We start from the raw sequence: 20,000 nt of genomic DNA, 5'->3' as shown, positions 1-20,000 counted from the left end.
AGACCAGCCCCTTTCACTGCGCAACCTTACACTCTTACTGAATGGCACTTACACCCTCTCATACTCTCACACACCCCACTGCCCTCACACTCACACTCACACATACACACAAAGACGCACACACACAATCTCAGCACGTCTCTGCTCTCTCATTGTCTCCTGTAATTGGAATAGCACTGATGCTTACTCCCCTACGGCCAAAACAACTCGCTCTTTTTTCTTTCTTTCCCTCCCTCTTTCTTTGTCTAGTTTTTTCAGTCATTTTCTCTCTCTTCTCTCTGAATCTCTCTCTCTTTTCATTCTCTCATTCTCTTTTCTTTTGCTGTCCCATACTCTCTCTTTTTCTCTCTCTCCGTCTCATTCTCGATCTTTCTGTCTTTTCTCCTGTCTCTTTTTCTTTCTTTTTCTGTTTCCTATTCTTCTTTCCTCTCTTTTCTTTCTATCTGTCTCTCTTACTCTCTTTCTCGCTTTCATTCCCACCACTCTCTCACATTCTATCTCTCATTCTCTTTCTCTCTCCGTGTCCCTCATTCTCTCACTTCTCTCTCTCTCTCTCTCTCTGTCTCTCTCTCTCTCTCTCTCTGCTCTCTCTGTGATTTAACCTTCTCGTGCTCTCTGTCCTCCTTTTCCATTCTTCTCCTCTTTCTCTTACTGATTGAATGTTGATTGATGAGAGAGGATGAGAGACAAAGAGGCATAGAAGACACAGATAGGTAGAAATAATATGAATGGCATGATTTCACTCCACTCTGCCTGAGGTATGACATGTTCAAACCTGCCCAAACACACACACACACACACACACACACACACACACACACACACACACACAAGCTGGTCACGTTTATATCAGTGTGCAGTGCAATATCTGTGGTAATGTCCTTCTCTTCAATCTGTCATCTCATTCAGAAGGACCTGCAAGGGGGCAAGAGAAGAGAGAGAGAGAGAGAGAGAGAGAGAGAGAGATTGAGAGTAAAATCAAGAAAGAGAAAGACAGAAAGAGCAAGAAAGAGAAAGACCAATACTACATTGCCTACAGAGAGAGGGAGAGAGAGAAACAGAGAGAGAGTGAGGGAGTGAAAGAGGCTCTTTGATGAGTTTATGTAATCATCCTCATAGCTGACCTGCCCCAATCTGCTCTAACAGACGAGAGCCCTATACACACACACACACACACACACACACACACACACACACACACACACACACACACACACACACACACATTTGATCAGTCTTAATCTGACATATTTATGAGGAGATTATAACATAATTATAAAATAATTCATTGATATAAGTAAGGAGAAAGTCAAAGGAACATGAAGTGGTTTGCTCAGAACAGTGGACTGTCCACCCCAGAGTGCAGACCTCAGCATCACACAGTGTGTTTGGATTTACTTGGACAGTGAGAAGCAAACCAACTTCTGAGACTGAAAAATATCTCTGTAGTCTGCAATTTGACTGGAGATTAAATAAATGAACAGTGGTCTCTAATATATATAAAATAAATATAATATACATGTAATATATATCATACAAACTGTTTGTGTGTGTGAGAGAGTGCACATGTTTTTCTCAGAGTGGATGAGTGTAATAAGCATTAAAGAAATGATAAAATAACAGAGTGAGTGTGTCTCCTGTGGAAGATAAAAGGCTGTTTCACCATTAATAATTAAAAGATTACTTTCAGCACGGCATGCAAAAGACACCACACACATGCATGCACACACACACACACACACACACACACACAAACACACCACACACTTCATAACCAGTTGCTACACACTCTGCACTTTCATTTGGTTAAACCCCTGTGTTTGTGTGTGTGTGTGTGTGTGTGTGCCACTGGGTACTATATGTGACTATCCTCTATCCCACCATCCTCCTTTCATCTCCTGGGTTGAAAGAGGGACAGAAAGGAGAGCAGAAGGAAAAGCATCTGCGTGCATTTTAGCATTTTAGATGGCAGGAGTGTGCGTGTGTGTGTGTGTGTGTGTGTGTGTGTGTGTGTGTGTGTGTGTGTGTGTGTGTGTGTGTGTGTGTGTGTGTGTAAGCTAGTGTTTATGTGTGTACAGTATCTGTATCTATGTGTATGTGCTTGAAGGAAAATACCAAAGTTTTTATATAATTTAATGGTTAAGGGTCAACCAGAGTCATTCAGAGTTGTTTGTTGTGAAATGTTCAGTTCTGGAGACTCTAATAGAGTCAGAAATGTTCACAGTGGTGGTGATAGGAACCAGACGTCTGAAGAGTTTAATGCCTTTGAAAGCTCTCTCACAGACAGTTATTACATGAAATGGTTATGAACACACTGCCGGATGTCTGAGAAACAGTTTTTGCCAAAAAACATATTTTTAAAATCCATTAGACAGCTGCATGCAGGGCGTTGTAAGGCTAAATATTGGCCAAGGAAAACAGATTATTTTCTGTTTTATCAGTATCATTATCAACATTACATTTTTCTACAATGCACCGTTTCACATCAGACCACTCTGAAGGGCTGTGTTTACATTTCATCCATTGCATTATTTAGAAATTATGAAAAATCCTAATGAATCAATAATCACTAATAAAAACACAAACCTTACACTATTCTAACTTGCCATTTTATTAGAAATCCACACCTTTTACTTCCATTCACAGGTCGCTTATTTAGAAACACTTTTATAGGTCCATTATATGTAGTCCATTATCAGCCTCCCTATGTCCTATTCATCACTGGTAATTTTCTGACCCCTAAACTGCTGTTGAACCAGGGCCATATTACAGAAACACCCTGACTCTATAATCTTGTTTTACAACTGCAGTTAGGACTGAGTTTGGAATAATACCCATTACAAAAAACCCGTTCTTAAGTTCATAATCATATCCTAACTCCAGATAAGAAAACAGAATTACAGAAGTACCCTAACCAGACAAAACTCTGTCATAACTTTAGGTTAAACCCCAACAGTATCCTAACATCTGTTTTAAGTTCCTGTTTATTCTATTAGCCATTTTAATGAAAAGAATCTTAATATTTCGCCAACTGTGATTGGAAGTATGACAAGTTCACTATAACTAGCATTGTGGCGTAAAGTTATCCATATTGCCTAATGGAGGTTTCTCTTGTGTTTTTTTCTAACTCTGTGGTTAAACACATCTCATAAACTGTGGACACATTCTCCCCTGTTCCCTTTTATTACTAGTATGTGTCAATGTCCTTTAAAACTTAACGAATAAAATATTTCAGTATTAGCAATGAAGTTGTTAGCATGGGTTGTACGCTACTGAAAGCGTCGAGAACTTTAAACTGAAATTAGAGTGGCAATGCCCTGTTCAATATTAGGGGGCGCTTTGATTGCACTTTGGTTTTGTTCTAACTTCCAGTTGATTGCTGAATAATTTAGCGTTTCATAACTTGAGGAGATAACTGTGAGATCAGATATGATACCTAAATTACAGTAGATTTTGTTTTTGAAGGATGTTTCTGTAAAAAGTCCCCAAATACTATGTGGGTGGTGGATCGTGGTCAAAACAGCAGTAAAACCAACATGGTAGTGGTTATGGTAGTGTGTGTGGTGCTGGTAAGTGTGAATATTGTGTGTGTGTGTGTGTGTGTGTGTGTGTGTGTGTGTGTGTGTGTGTGTGTGTGTGTTTTTAAATGCATTCTTGCTTGAAATGTGTTGCTGTTAAAGAAGCCTCATTAATTCCTTTGATGCTGTCTGATTGGCTGGGCATTACTAAGTCGCATTAAGAAACATATTTCTATGCCTTTATTTAATGACGCGGCCAAAGCAATTAAACACAAATCTTTATGCCTGCGTGTGGTACATGTATTTGCGTGTGTACACATATTTGTGTGTGTGTGTGTGTGTGTGTGTGTGTGTGTGTGTGTCTGTGTCTGTGTCTGTGTCTGTACGCTTTTAAGTGTAACCAAAAACCTGCAAAGTGTTTAAGTGTCTAAAGGAAATTACTCCGTGTTAAGTGTGTCCCTCTAATTGGGTCTAAAACTAATGGAAGCCTTTCCGATGACATCGGAGGAACATTTTAAGCTTTTTTTAAACTCCTGTTCTCCGGCCCTGCGGTGATTAACATGTTAGTTTTGCTAATTCCTAACCTAACGCTAAACTCCTGCAATGTTTTTGCAATTCAGGTTGACCCTAAAACCTTTAAGCTACGAATGTGGCTGAAATAAAGTGGATTTACAGCCTTTGAATAGGCAGCACAGGAAAAATGTGTTGCTGCTGCCTTGGCATATCCTTCGTTTAAGCTACACTACCTGTCACAATTTAGACACCTGCCTTCTTATGCAAATTTCCAAGCAATGCTTACTTTTCAGTTAAGAAAGACAAAAATATCTGAAAAGGTTTTGTTAGCATAAAATAACTGTTCTAATATTTTTATTTAGCATCATGTTCATCAAAGTGCCATCCTCGGTATGAAGAGCAGGTGCTGCCTAAATAACGATCTTACAGTTTTCTTTTCCGAACTGTTGTTAAAAGCACGTTTCTTCATTGTTGACTAATCACCCTCCCCTGTAATGAACTAATTTTCTTAAACTAGTTTGCTTCCTAAATGGAAGCATTCATTTTACTAAAATTGAATAAATTTACAAAATTAGCAGAAAAGGCATGGTTCCAATTATCTGAGTTGATTGCGGTTATTGTTCACAGTTATTAGCTTTCACAGTCATACGCTTATATCTCAACAAGTAGACAAATTGCAAAACTGCTTGCATTTTTATCAGATGGGTGGAGGCAAAGTCATTAAAATGAAAGACATCAGAAAACACATTTATTGAGAGACGTCTTGGGTCTGACAAACGGAATGAAAGTTCTAGCTACTACCTGGTACTATCACAACTTTAATAATAATAATAATAATAATAATCTTTATTTGTATAGCACCTTTCATACATACATGCAACTCAAAGTGCTTTACAGAATAAATAAAAAGAAAACAAAGATAAGCAAAACACATTAAAAGAAATAAAGATAGAAGGAAACAAAATAAAATAATGAAATAAACTGAAAAAGATAAAATGAAAGAAATAGAACAGACAAAAAGAAATAGAACAGACAAAAAGAGCAGCAATGAGAGCAGCAATGTCTAATGTTTGTCAATACCACCTTTACGGGGCAGCGGTAGTAATGTTTGTTTATTTGACATTAGTAACACCTTAAGTGGGTAGCAGTCAGAAATGTGTGTTTATTTGCTGTTTGTTTGTAAAGTTTTAGACAGTGACAGTGACTAATGTTTGTTTATGTGACATTTGGTAAAAACACCTTTAGAAGGTGGCGGTGAGTAATGTTTGTTTATTTGATGTTTGTTAATATCACCTTCAGAAGGCGGCAGTGAGTAATGGTTGTTTATTTGGCGTTAATAGGAATTTTAGAGAGCATTGGTCAGTAATGTTTGTTTATTTTATGTTTTTAATACCACATTTTGAGGGCAGAAGTGAGTGAGGTTTGTTTACGTCACGTGTTAAAAACACTTTTAGAGGGTGCGGTAGGTAATGTTTATTTGATGTTCTTTTAATACTACCTTTAGAGGGCATTAGTGAGTCAATGTTTGTTAAAAACACCTTTAGAGGGCGGTGGTGAGTAATGTTTGTTTATATGAGCTTGAGCTATGCCTGTTATCAGTTGGGAGATACTAAATAACCAAGATAAGTAGTGAAGCAATTTTGCCACTGTATATTAATAGTTGCATACAAAAAGACATTTTTTACAGTTTACAGTTATTAATATGACAATCATTCATTAGCTGAAATGTCATGAATATGACAAGTTTATTATGAAAGTTAAAACACCTTACATACAATGCCATTATATATTTGAGGTAACCGAGGGTATCAAGACATTAATGCATCATGCTAAAGTGCTAGCATTTTTATGTTTTGAAAATGCTACATATTGGACAGCATTGTACTATAATTATAACACTTTACATTCCACTTTTATGGAATAAAATTCACTTATTACGACATGCACACACGCTGTGGATTTTCTCTTGTTCTTCAGTAGAAAACTAGCTGCATGGTCTATTTGCAGAAATATCCACAGTTTTAACTGTAATTCCTGTAACAATTAGATAAAAAACCTTTAGCATTTAGTCACCTGTTGAATCTCAGTTGCACTATCATTAGTAAATCAACTTAATCCTCTCTGGTAGATGATGTCTTATGTGACATGTCATATATAAAAGAATAAACATCTTGGGAATGCTGCATGCCAGACTTACTTTCATTTTTTCCTGGAAACCTAGCATTTTGCCATTTCAATGAGGGCTCCGTTGCTATTGTATCCCTTTCAGAAGTTTTGTAATGCAGCCTTTGTACTGTATGTACTGTCTGTTCGGACTTTATATAACAAAGTCACATCCAACACTCAATGTCTTCTATGATTATTTATCTGTTTCTCTGTAATGAAAAACAGTTGAAAAGCACCTGGTTGAGTATGTTGACCAATCAGACACTGTGTTCAGACACTTGTTCATCACCCACAGGCGGTGTGTCTATATTCTCAGTCATTGTTCTACAAAGTGATGCTACCCTTCTGGGCAAAATGAAAGTACGTGTTTAGCATGCAGCGTTCACAAAATATTTTTTCTTTTACCTACAACATACTTTAATGTTGCATACGACACTGCCGACCTGAGAGGGTTAAAGGGGACTGCCTTATTATTTTCCATTAGGTTTTCTCAACTGTGGGACTCATTTGCTCTAAAATGATTTCCTTTATTCTAGCTGTGGGTCAGATTAGAGACTGACATGATAAATTTGACCACAAGCACTAAACTGACAGCAATGCCACAAACGATTATTGTCTTGCCACTGCGAATGTTGTTCTACCTTTGGCGAGATGTTTTTGCTGGTGATAGGACATGTACAGTGGCAGTGTTTAGCTGTGAGGGACATGCAAGTGTGTGTGTGTGTGTGTGTGTGTGTGTATGTGTGTGTGTACTTGTACATTAATAGCACAGCACACAGTGAACTGCTGCAGAGAAATGACAAGAGGTCAAATGTCCGGGGCAATGTTATGTGATACACACAAACGCACATATACCATTCAATGTGTTTGTAGGACTCAATTCTAACCTTAAGATCAACAACCAAGACAAAATCAGCTTTGTCCTCTTTTGTTTTTCTAATTAAAGCTGCAGTTTGGGGGGAAAACAGTTTTCCTCATGGCCAGCAGTCTAACATCCCAACACATTAAATTAGGTCTCCCAAAAGTTTCGCCTTTGGGGGACAAAGTGTAAAATGTGAGGTGACAAAGACAAACAATATGCTAATAATAAAGGTAGGTTGGGGTTCAGTTTGCTACTAAAATACTTAAAAATGACAATTTTAAGACAAAAATAATGTAATTTATGTACTGTATGATATAAAACTATTCTCTTTTATTTGGTGAGGAGTTAGTATACATTTATGAAAGGCCAAATCAGATGACCTCACAAGACAACTTTGGCCCATGGGTCATTGAGCAGCCCAAGACTAAATGTCAATGATCCTAAGGAGATTTGGTACCCACAAAGAGATAAATACATGCCTGTTTAAATGTCTCCAGTATGGAAGTATTTAATGAAAACCTGATATTGGCAAGAGTGTTGACTATGTTTAAGCCATAATTTATCTAAACATATCTTTATCTAACAATTTATCTAAAATGTTGGTGGGTGGCTATTATGCTTTGAGTCTATTTTGTATGAGCCATGATCAGCTGAACAAAAGAAAACTAGAACAGAAATGTTCTGCTTGATATTTTGCTTTAAAACAACAGCAAAAAATAGCATATACAAAATGAGAGAAGAGATCCACTACTGTATGTGTCGCTGTAAATTTCTAGTGTATTCACTATGCTAAAAAATGTTAATTTCACATGCCCAGTCCACAAAAAAGATCAGTTCAGAATGTATATCAGTATATACATATACTAAATATACTCCAGTATATACATATACTAAATATACTCAATATATACATATACATATATACATATACTCAAAAATTAAGTGCTTTCATTGCAAAATAATAACATTACTGCTAGGCAAAGTCATCAATGTTAAACATACAATAAAATGGTCATGAAAAGTAGCACTGTAAAGTATAACACATCAGTCCAGATTCTAGTCATACTAAAAATAATGTTATTTTACTGTAATGTTAATTGGAAGCCTACCAATAATGCATTATGAAACAGTTGACTTGCTTTATGTGCACTTTTCCACACTTTTACAAAGTGTTCAGATTTTTCTCATTCTGTGCAGTTGCTGGTCCAGATTAAACAAAACTGTCAAATTTCTTTGCTGACAAACAATCAGTCAGCCAGCATCTCGCAGCTGTTAAACATTTGGCCACGCTGGCAGTCTGATGCTTATCGTTGCTGTCATAAACCATAAGCTGAGTGGTTAAGGAAGTTGGTAAAATCCCACTTTATCCTGCCTGACTATAAACTCTGAATGGTTCTTCCTCATACTCTTAGAGAGTTTCTCCTTTTGAGTCTTGGCTTCTCTCAGTGGTACTTCCTCGTGTCATTTGGGAGTTTCTCTTGACGCTGTCTCCCTTGGTGATGCTCATTAGGGGGCTGCTCATACATTTCTGGAGAAGCTGCTTTAAGACAATGTCTGCTAGGAAAAAAGTGCTATGCAAATAAATTTGAACTGATTGAAATTGAGTTTTCTTTGGAAGAATTTGCAGTGGCGGTGCCTGTGTAGCCTTATTTCCAATCAGGTCCATAAATACTTGGACATTGACAAAGTTATTGTTATTTGAGCTGTCTGCTTTCTACGGAAGTTGACATTAACCAATGAATATGGGCTCAATGCTTTCATAGTCACATCATTAATATACTCTAGGAAACCAGTTCCATTGGCAGCCATACATGCCTAGACCATAACACTACCTCCACCATGCTCTCTCTACACATGAGGTTGTATGTTTTGCATAATGAGCAGTTCTCTCCCTTCTGTTTACTCTTTTCTTTCCACCATTCTGGTACAAGTTGATATTTGTCTCATCTATCCATAAGATGTTGTTCCAGGACTTAACAGACTTTTTTTAGATGTTTTTTTTTGGCAAAATCTAATCTGGTCTTTATGTACATACACCTTACCATTGGTTAGAGTAAGGTTAGATTTTGTAATTGTAAGCCATGTACCAATGGTACATCTTCAAGATATTTACTTCAGTGTATTCAGATGCTTCATAACTGCTACTTTACTGATAGGCTGTTGATGTGTTACTATAATCTGTTAAGAGTTTAGTCATCATCTACAAAAAAACACTCTAAATAAAGTGTTACCCTAACCTTTTATGGATCTGAACTTGTGGGTCTGTCATGTGTGGGCAATTTAGTTTGCATGTGATTTTCATGTCATGGTCAGTGCAGCAGACAGAAGTATAACGATATATCAACCACTCATTCTTTCCAATTTTCTCTTACCTATGTGTTATATATCATCAGTAATCCATCAACGTCAAATTTTGATCATAGTAAAATTAAACAGCATGTGGAAGTGGAGCACTCTGTGTGTTACCGTGTTTCCTGTCACTGTATAAAAAAGGCTTCATGCTGCATTTATTGTTGGATGCACCGAGTCCGAGTGTGCACACACATTCAGAATGCAATTCATATTGCTATGAAATCTCTTATTAGATATTTATTTTATCAGACTAGCAATAACAGTCCACTGAACTGTGACATATACTCATAATTATACACTTTCTTATTCAAAATGGAAGAAAAACAAATCTACTACATTTTCATCTTTCTTAGATCTTTCTTAGATGGTCTTCACATATCAGAATAAATAGGACAGAATTTAGAAAATCATTTTAATGAAGACAAAAATAGCCCCTTGAATTAAAGTGTTAACAGTACATACATTTATCCATATACCCATCCTTTCCTACTTCACACTATCCATCCATTAATGCATTAATTATTTCATCAGTTCAATCATTAATTCTGACAGTCACACCAGTGTGTGTTCTCTTATTCATTTGTGCATTCGTTTCTACAGTTAGCATTCAGATCTATTCTGGAAGTTCCTTTATTCCCTCATCCTTTCAGCCTGTGTGTGCATGTTTTATGCAGTGGGGGTGCTGAGGGATGGAGGGATGAGGAGGGATGGGATAGAAGAGCGGAACGCTAAAATAGAGCTGGCTAATCACCATTTCCACTTCTGCAATAAAAGAGTAACATGGACTGGCGAGATGAGAAATATGTAGATGTATGTAAATAGCTATAGATGGGCCTAAAGTCCCCATGTGAGGATTATCACCCTTCAGTGTGGAGTAGGCTGGCAGAGAATGCCACACATACTCTCTCTCACACACACAAGGGGTTGGTGTTGCAAACTAACTAACAGTATGATTTGATATATCATAAAATGCATCACAGTTGGATTGCAATTAATCTACCACACACAAATGCGTTCTGTTATAGCTATGGTTGCCAGGTTGGACAGGCTAGGGTTTTATCAAAGTACATAGTGTGCTAATAATTAATAATATTATTAATCATATTATTTTCTATTTCATATACATGTGATTTTTTCTCTATTAACATAAAGAATTGTTGAAAAAAGTCATTGTGACCAAAATGTGGCCATTGAGTACAAATTATTCATTTTTGTTTAGTATTAAATGTGTCCACTTTTTGTCTTTATTACAGCCTCCATTCTTTTCAGGAGACTTGTTTTCATTTCTTTTGTTGTTTTTTAAGAAATCTGCAGAAAATATTTTCCATACTTCAAAAGTTCAGTCTTAGAAGTTGGTTATGTTTTCTGCTTCCATGATCCATCCTTCATAAAAGTACTGTTTATCTGATGGTGCCGGTTTGTTAGACTACCAGGTCTCGCATGGTTGTTAGGAGTCCCATTTTCTTGATATTTTGATATCTTAAAACTCCACTTTTGAAATTTCCCATTTTTACTTCCCTGAGCTTCCCCTTCCTCATACACATCATACACACTGACCAATATGACAAAGTATATATAAATACAAATACATGCAAAAACCATACCATTGTTAGTGTCCAAGCATCAATACAAGTCATGACTAATAGAATTACCATTGAATGATTATCTTTAATATCAGCACATCTCTAACACACATGCATATGCAGTGTGCCTAAAACATGGGCACGTTGTAGTGAATGTCTGACTACAGGCATTTTTAGCAAGATGCTCCCTATAGCGCTTCTCTCCATGGCCTTTACAACCTGTGCAGCTGTCTGAGCCGGGTGTGTGTTGGAAAGAGAAATGGTGCCACAGGGAATGCTGTTAGTGGTGTGCCGAAAGGCTTTATCGCAGGCTTAAGCGGTTGTTGCTACGCTAAATCACCATTCTGCTATTCTAACTTTGAGCTTTTACAACACTTTTTGTCCAAAGAAAACTCCTCTAACTATCGTTGTGTGCTTTGATGGATGGACGGGACTAGAAGGCGCGTGTTGGTTTGTGTGCGTGTGTGTGAATATAAGCTGGGTTTAAACAAGGCTGGTGTAATTTATGAGTGTGTCATGCTGGAAGGGTTTTAAAACTCTATCAGAGAGGAAAGCAGACACCCACAACACAGCTGGACTTCAGCAACACTGTAAATATCCCTTAAACCCTGACAGAGAGAGAGAGAGAGAGAAAGAGAGAGAGAGAGAGAGAGAGAGAGAGAGAGAGAGAATGGTAAAGAGTGAATTTAGTTAGAAGCAGGGAAAGATGGCAGGCAGAGTGATAAGTTGTGATAGAGGGAGAGAGGTAGAGAGGGGGAAAGACAGTGAAGGTAGAGAGGAATTTAGTTATAGGGAAGGAGGGAGAGAAGGAGACAGGAATTGAGAAAGAGTAAAAGAGAAGGAGAAATAGAGATTGTGGATTGTGAAGAGAGGGAGATAGTTTGATAGAGGGACAGTGAGAGAGAAAAAAGGGGGAATGAAAAAGAGAGAGAGAGAATTATAATGAAGGGAGGGAAGAATTTAGAGGGAGGGAAGAAGGGAGTAAGGGGGAATAAAAGAGAGTGAATGGATGGCCCAAAAGGGAGGGAGGAATGTAATTAGGAGAGGGAAAGAGGGAGGGATAAGAAAAGTAAGAAATAAAAGAGAAAAAGTGGTGAAATGAGGATGAATTTTAGGGAAATAGAGAGAGAGAGAGAGAGAGAGAGCGAGAGAAAGAGAGAATGACTCTGAAAGGAAGTAAAAAGACAGAGGGAGAGACCGAAGAGAGGTAGAGACAAAGTGGGGTAAAGAGAACAAGAAAGAAAGGCAGAAGTGGAGAGAGAATGAGGCAAAGACAGAGAGAGTGGGAGGGAATAGATGGAAGAATAGAGGGGGATAGTGGAAGAGAAGGAGAAGGGAAATTCATTTGGAGGGAAGAGAGAGGGAGAGAGAGCAAGAGAGAGAGAGAGAGAATGACACTCAAGGGAGAAAAGAAGGGGAGGAAAGGAGAAAGAGATAGAGGCAGCAGTACAGAGAGAGTGTAGCAAGTGAAGAAAAATAGGGCCAGAGAAATTAAATAGAAATAGCAAGAGAGGGATGGAGTAATTTATTTGGAGGAAAGGATATAGATGGAGAGAGAAGAGAGGTAAAGAGGGACTCAGAGAAATAGAGAGGCAGAAGAAGAGAGAGAATGAGACAAGGAAAGAGACGGGGGGAGAAACACGGACAGTAGGAGAAGCAGGAATTTCGAGGAAGATGAGGGAAAAGAGAAAGGGAGAGAGAGAGAACGAGGGGGAGGGGCAAGAAATGACGGAACGTAAAATGTGTCAACCTGTAATAGACGATAGATGAGTTCAAGATGTGAGTCTATGTTCTGTACAAGAGCCTGCAAGCCTTGAGCCCTTGCTCCGTTGTCATGGTGAAAACAAAAACAGGGCCCAGAGCAAAGCAACATCGTCGCTCTAAACTTAATGAATCCATTATTTCAGTACATGTGTGTGTGTGTGTGTGCGTGTGTGCGTGTGTGTGTGTGTCAAACATGTTCAGCTGTAATCTGAGCCATGTTATTGGAGCTGAACTCTGGGCCTCGCATAGTTTCTCCTGTAAAAACAGTGCAGGCTGATCTCATCAAAACAGCATTTACTCAATTCCAGCAGAACTGAAAGAAAGCTGACGTGTCAGTGTTACAGTAAGAGACACACACATACACCCACTTCAGTGATTGCCACATTTCAGGGTTAAAACACTGTTCGTTCTGAAGAAACACTGATCATCAAAAGTTTAGGTATCCCTAGCCTTCCTCCTGGAAATTCCACCAAATCTTTGATGGGCAGTGTGCAATGGTAGAAGCAACACACATGAATACACAACATAATGAAAAAAGATAAAGACTTGTCACACATTCCTGATGTCAGAACAATTTGCCATACAAATGTTTTACTCTAATAAAAGCATCTCTCTAGCTCTGAAAGTGTATTTTCTGGGTCTTGAAGTGTTTAGGTTTAGAGCTGTAGAGCATGTGCGAGTGTGTAGAGTGTCAGTGAATGTGTGTCGTTTCAGAAACACGAGTGGCTTTCACACCACTGTGTGTGTAATTACGACTAAATCCTCCTCAGGCCCGTGTTCAGAGCAGTGGAAAAATGCTACAAGCGTAAAAGGAAAGTGAACTACTGATGCGCACATGCCATTTTGCTGTTAAAAACATAATATGAATAGTCAGTGGTGAAAGAAACTCGCACATACAGTTTTGCTCATCATAATCTGGGCTGAGAGTGGTGATGGAAGAACACACAGAGACACACGCACAGTGTACTGGGAGGAAGCACTGGGTAGAACAATTGCGCTCTTCATCCCGCAGATCGTTTCCATGGCAACAAACTGGTCTGTTGCTGGGGCTTCTGAGCCGCCTCCGGCCGGCATCTGGGATGTCTCAGCATCGTAACTTTAGCACCTGCTGTTAAACAGCACTAATAGGACATTCATAACAGCCTGAGTGTGTGGAACACGCACTTAACGTTCAAAACAGAAGATACAATTTGAAATGAGCGAATTAGCCTGAGGCAACATCGTCACACTTTCTGTTTTCGTCATGATTTCACAATATAGGGCAGTAAAACAGGGAAAATTGTATGTCCATTGTGCACAAATTTCATTCCCATTCATTTTCAATGGGGAAGAGCAGACAAATGTGTGAGATGCTAAACATCATGAAAAATTAAGCTGGTTTCAACTTGAAGATTACAAGCGGTAGTTAGTTATTGCTGACCGAGCAAGCAGAGGCAACTTTCCATAGTCCATACACAACAGAGTTGTTCCTAAATAGTTCCATCTGGACAAAAGCTCTTCAGTTACACTATGGAACTCCCTATGTTTATTGCTGGTGCCAAAGCATCTTCTCTTTCAGCTGCATGGTGTACAGTTTAAAAATAGCCTATTTTACCAGAAACATGTGTCATTGGCTGCTGTTATAAATAGATAAAAAAGAAACGAGGAGTATTTTAACTACTCAAGCCTTTTAGACGTCACAGAAATATGTAATTATTATATAATTAACAAGTTTATGAGAGGCTACTCCAATAAGAACAAAATTTCAAATCTTTTCCTGCTAGAAAACTGGCATAGACCAGCATAATCACCAGCAAAACCAAGATATGCTCTGTTTTACATGCTGACGTGCTGGTCAAACAGTATGATTAGTGACCAGCATAAACCTGTTTTTTTCAGCTGGGTTGTGTGTGCTAGCTAGCTAAACCTCTCTCCAGTGCTGTTAATTAGTAGCGTAACTTTCATGACATGGCTCAAGGAAACATATTGTCTTGGTTTTGCTGTAATCCCAGTATCCGGTGATTATAATGGAGAAAATGTTATCAGTACATCCCTAAAATACACTTCTGCTGTGCTATGGTAGCTAGTAGTGTAGGCTACTATGTTAATTAAGCAAGCTAGGAACTCTAAAACAGCTGAAGCCCCTGAACACTTTTCTTAACCTATCAATCAGATGTATATGCCTTTAACTTTAATTGCACAACAAAAAGCTATCATACCATTTTAAAGTGCTAATCTACTAAGCCAGACTACATTGTGGCTAATCAAAGTTAGGCTGGGGTTGAAAAGGTTGGAAACAACAAATTTACCAGCATGCTCACATTAGCTTGACATTACATTACATGACTAAAAACCACACCTGATCATAAATGCATTGTTACACGTTAAAAGTAAATATAATTTGAAATTAACCAAAAAACAATATATATTAGTTTTCACAAAAGCGGAGTAGTTTGCTAGTGTCCTATTTAACCCTATTAAGAACTGTATCAGTACTATAATGCTAGTAGTATTTGGCAAAATGCATCAAGTTATGCCCACTGTTAGGGCATAAACAGCTATTGTGTAATCAATTTACTGTTAACATGTTAGATAATATGCTGAAACAAAAACCTACTAAATCTATCTGTGGGTGGAGCCTAGAGAGGACAATTATGATGTCACAAAGGTAAGCAGCACATATCCAAGCAGCAGTAGATGAGTATTGGGGCTGAGCTCGGCAGGCTGGATGGATCTGATTAGGCCGAACCGGAGCAGTGCAGGAATTCCTGGGTGTCGTGATAAATCCATTACAGGCGTCTCCTTTCTGCCTCCTTCATTACACTCTGTCAGGCTGTGCAGATTAACGCCCAAACGCCCGGCCAGAGCCCAGCTGCCCCGCCACATCTGTCTGAAATCTGATCTGAAAACTGATCTGCCTTATGAGATCTGCCACCCACAGCCGCTACGCAATCACATTACATCTGCAAAGAAGCCACATATACTCAGTTTTTTCCCCTAACACTCACACTCTCGTTTCTCTCACATAGTCTATCTCTCTGTGTGTCTGTTGCCTTCTCTCTTTCTTTTTTGTTTTCCTGCTTTCACTCTCTGCATCCATGTATCTCTCCCTCATCTCTCTGTATTTGTATTTCTCTCCCTTTATCTTTTTGTCTTATTTTCCATCTATAGTTTTTTTTCTTTTCTCATTGTGCTCTTTCTCCTTCCTTTGTTTTCATGCTGGCTGCAACTTTGGATCTCTCTCCCTCTCTCTTTCTTTTTCTCCTTTATTCTTTTCTCTTTCCTTCGTCACCTGGCTGTCTCATTCTTCACCATATTCTTTCCCTCTGTCTTTCTTTCCCTTCTTTTCTGTCTTTTGTTCTCTCATTCTTTGCCTCTCTCTTTGTCTTTCAGTTGCTCTCCTCTTTCTTTTTTCCTTTACTCTCTCTCGCTTTCTTTCCTCCCTCTGTCTCTCTTTCTCTCGCTCTCTTTACTCTTCCTTCTTTCTTTTATTCCTCTTAGACAGCCGTGTAGAGATGTGGTGTGAAATATAAGGCTAATTATTCTCCTCCGCCTCCATGCGTTCTGTCACTTACCTGTCAGACCTAATCTCCCTCCATCAGTTAGGGGACATCATGTTGTTTACTCTCTCTCTCTCTCTCTCTCTCTCTCTCTCTCTCTCTCTCTCTCTCTCTCTCTCTCTCTTTCTGTGTGTGTGATTCAAAATCACATGATTGTGTCCCCTTAAAACATTTTGTTGGCTACACTCCTGTACTGCGCAAAGCTGGATAATGGTCACTGTGTGTGTGTGTGTGTGTGTGTGTGTGTGTGTGTGTGTGTGTGTGTGTGTGTGTGTGTTTTTGTGTGTGTGTGTGTGCGTGTCTGTGTGCGTGTGTGTGCGCGTGTGTGGTTGTGTTGACATGGTTCGCCAATTACCGTCTAGAGCAGAAGAGGACACCCGTCACCTATCTCTCTTTCTCTCCCCATCTACCTCTTTTTGACTAACTCTCTCTCTCTCTCTCTCTCTCTCTCTCTTTCTCTCTTTCTCTCCAGTGACGCTGTCACCTCAGTGACTAGACAAAAGTGAAATTTGCTCCCACTGGGAGTCATTACTATAGTACTGCAGCACACACACACACACACACACTCACACACAGCCAAAATGTCAGACAAGCATACTCTTAGACACACTACAAGAATAACACACACACAAACACACACACACACACACAATATAAGCACCTCACACACAATCATACGTACATGTGCACATCATTGCAAGCACACAAAAATTCCCACACGCAATGTGTATCATTGATTTCGCACTCATTCTCACAAGCACACATTCATGTACAATACATTATATTGTAAATTTTGCTTTTGAATGCTTTTTGACTGTTGTTTAATATCTAAGTTAGATTTTCACCTGAGTATTCAAATATTAAATGAATATTAAATGTTTTCAAATTTTCAGTGATTTGACACTTTGACACTTTGAGACAAAGAAACAGCCACTGAATTCTGACTATATATCTATGTGTGTTTGTGTATATATATATATATATATATATATACACATGACACATTCACATAACATAAAAGTTTGCTATCAAAAATCAAAAAACACAAAAATATGCAGTTAACCATAACAATTGGACCGTGTTGCAAGCTTTCCCCCAGGGGCTCTGTGTGTGTATTGCTTATCTTTGGCTCCACCTGCGAGCTCTATCTGTAGTTTGTCTCTCTAACTTGTTTTGAGGGGTGTTTTTGGGCCTGCAGGTTTATATCAGTAATAGTAGGAGTGAATTATGCAATGCACAAATAACTTAAACTTGGGTGAGAGCTAGCGCACAACAGTGTGTGTGTGTGTGTGTGTGTGCGTGTGTGCATGGATTATGCTCTCTGTCTGAAGGATCAGCCATTAGTTCAGAGAACCATTCACTGCTCAACTGTAACCTTCAGAGAGAAAGAGTGGGAGAGAGCGAGAAAGTGACAGAGAGAGAGACAGAGAGGGAGGGCGGATGTGATTTATTTACGGTGCATTTTGTAATAGCTTAGAGGGTATATGAGGTACAAACTTACAGTACAAACAAAAACATAATAGTGTTCTTATATGTTCTTACATATAGATTATACATGGAACATGCTATTACACATATGGTATCTATTATTACACATATAGTATATAGTACATATAGTTATTATATAGGTTTGTACGAAAACAAATTGGTATGAATGTATGTGTCACACAGAGCAACCATACAGCAACCTACAGCAGCATCATTACTGTTCATTGCAGGGCTTCATCAGACTCCCGATTAATGATGCATTTACTGTGGCCTCCTGCAGAGTGTGTCTATGGGGGGTGTGTGTGTGTGTCTGTGAGGTGTGTGTATCCCAAGTTTTTGTTTTTCACTGTCGTCCCACTTCAGGCTGTTCTGTTTGGAGTTTACTCATCGTTATCCAGAGAAAGTTTTACGGTTCTTGCTTTTTTTGCCTCTCTTGTGATTGTGTGTGTGTGTGTGTGTGTGCATGTGTGTGCGTGTGCACGTGTGTGTGTGTGTGTGTGTGTGTGTGTATGTGTATGTGTGCACGTGTGTGTGTGTGTGTGTGTGTGTATGTGTATGTGTGTGTGATCTGCTCTCTGTGGTGTGTTTTCCTGCACTCCAAGGGAGTGTGTGTGTGGATCCTCAGCAGACTTCATTAGTTAAAACAAAGCGACTTGTCCATTTTGGTCCGTTTTTTCGGCTCCTCCAGCTTAATTGATATTGATTTGCTGATTGGCTCTCGCAGGGATTTGGAGTGTGTTTTGTGTCGTCGCCAGCGCTGTTTTCTTTTTTTCCTGTCTTCTCTACACCGGGAAGCCGCTCAATGTCTTTCCTGCTGCCTTTTTTCCTTCATTAAACACACACACACAGAGACACACAGACACATCTCTTAATGTTTTCACCATTCAACTCTTCATTAAAACCCTATTTAAATAGCTCAGGTAATTTAGAAATGTCTGTTTTTTGCCAATGTCTGTAACACACACATACACACACTTTCTCTCTCTCTCTCTCTCTCTCTCTCTCTCTCTCTCTCTCTCTTTCTCCTACACACACACACATGCACGCTTAAGCCCGCTAAGTGCAGTTCCACTAATTGGCAGTGTACAGAGAGGATTTGTTTGTTCCTTTAACTTTTATTCATTTCTTTTGTTCTCTTTTTTCCTCGGTTAAAAGAGACGTTTCTCTCTCTAGTGGCTGCAGCCAAGCCGCGAACAAACAAGCAAAACAGTGATATTATCAACACTGTCCTTTCCTCCATATGTGTGTGTGTACCCATCAATAGTTTGGACTCAACTTGACTTTTTTGCTGTAACTTTTCAATGAACTTGGGAAAAATCACAGTAACTCTTTCATAAGCCCTTAACTCTTAAAGTCAATGTGAAAAGTGACTGTTCATGCCGTTCTATCTAGTCTTCCTTAATAACATGAATTGTCAATACTTTTGTTTGAAATTGATCTAACTGAGCCAGTTTGCACTGAAATCCCTGTAGCTACTGAACACTAAGTCTTAGTATGTAATAATCTGTGACTGTAAAGGGGTTAAACAGGTAAACACATGAATATGAATATACTCAAAAATAGAGTACTTTGCAAGAGAAGTCAAAAACCTTTAATGTAATTAAATGTTTTATTTCATGTGATTCAATAGCACTTCTATTGGTCCATTCATCAAGAAATTTTCACACAGCATAGGTCAGTCATCATTCATATCATATCGTCAATGATATAAAAATAAAACGGAAAACGTGTTTTTTTTTTAAATAGCAACAATAAACATCACGCTTCAATGCGTTTTTAATGTCACTCTCATGAAACAAATCAATAATAAGCATTTCCATTGTGATGAGAATTGCATTCTAAACATGCTCACTCAGAAACTGTTGCTATGCAATGGCCAAAGCAGCAAAAAGCTTATCTTATACAGTGATAGTAAACAATTCAACATGCTGATCCATTTAACTATGACCATGGTGGACATGAGGACTGATGTGATTCTATATTTATGAGGCTGTGCTAACTACATTGCTAACTACAGTAACACTGGTATGTTTATAAACCTACATCATTAAAATTGATCTGATAATGGGGAAAATGTACATTGTAAAACTTCTTGAAGGGTAACTAGTAATGGTGAGTCTAATATATTTACCACTATAAGCTATCAGTTGCAGCCCCTCTAACTAAGATAACCTGTGCTAGGCTAACTATACTAACATTAACTATCTAGGCAACT

The 20,000-nt window shown here is 38.5% G+C and overlaps 1 protein-coding gene across 1 annotated transcript in view; it reads left to right on the top strand.

The window, feature by feature from the left end:
• The window catches only part of celf2 (cugbp, Elav-like family member 2), a 200,679-nt gene that overhangs the window by 20,045 nt on the left and 160,634 nt on the right, over positions 1-20,000 (top strand). The gene's annotated exons all lie outside the window — the stretch shown is intronic.

The sequence above is a fragment of the Pygocentrus nattereri genome, chromosome 1 (assembly GCF_015220715.1).
Source record: "Pygocentrus nattereri isolate fPygNat1 chromosome 1, fPygNat1.pri, whole genome shotgun sequence".
Taxonomy (NCBI): domain Eukaryota; kingdom Metazoa; phylum Chordata; class Actinopteri; order Characiformes; family Serrasalmidae; genus Pygocentrus; species Pygocentrus nattereri.
The sequence above is the reverse complement of the archived record's forward strand: the minus strand, read 5'-3'. Positions and strand labels throughout refer to the sequence as shown.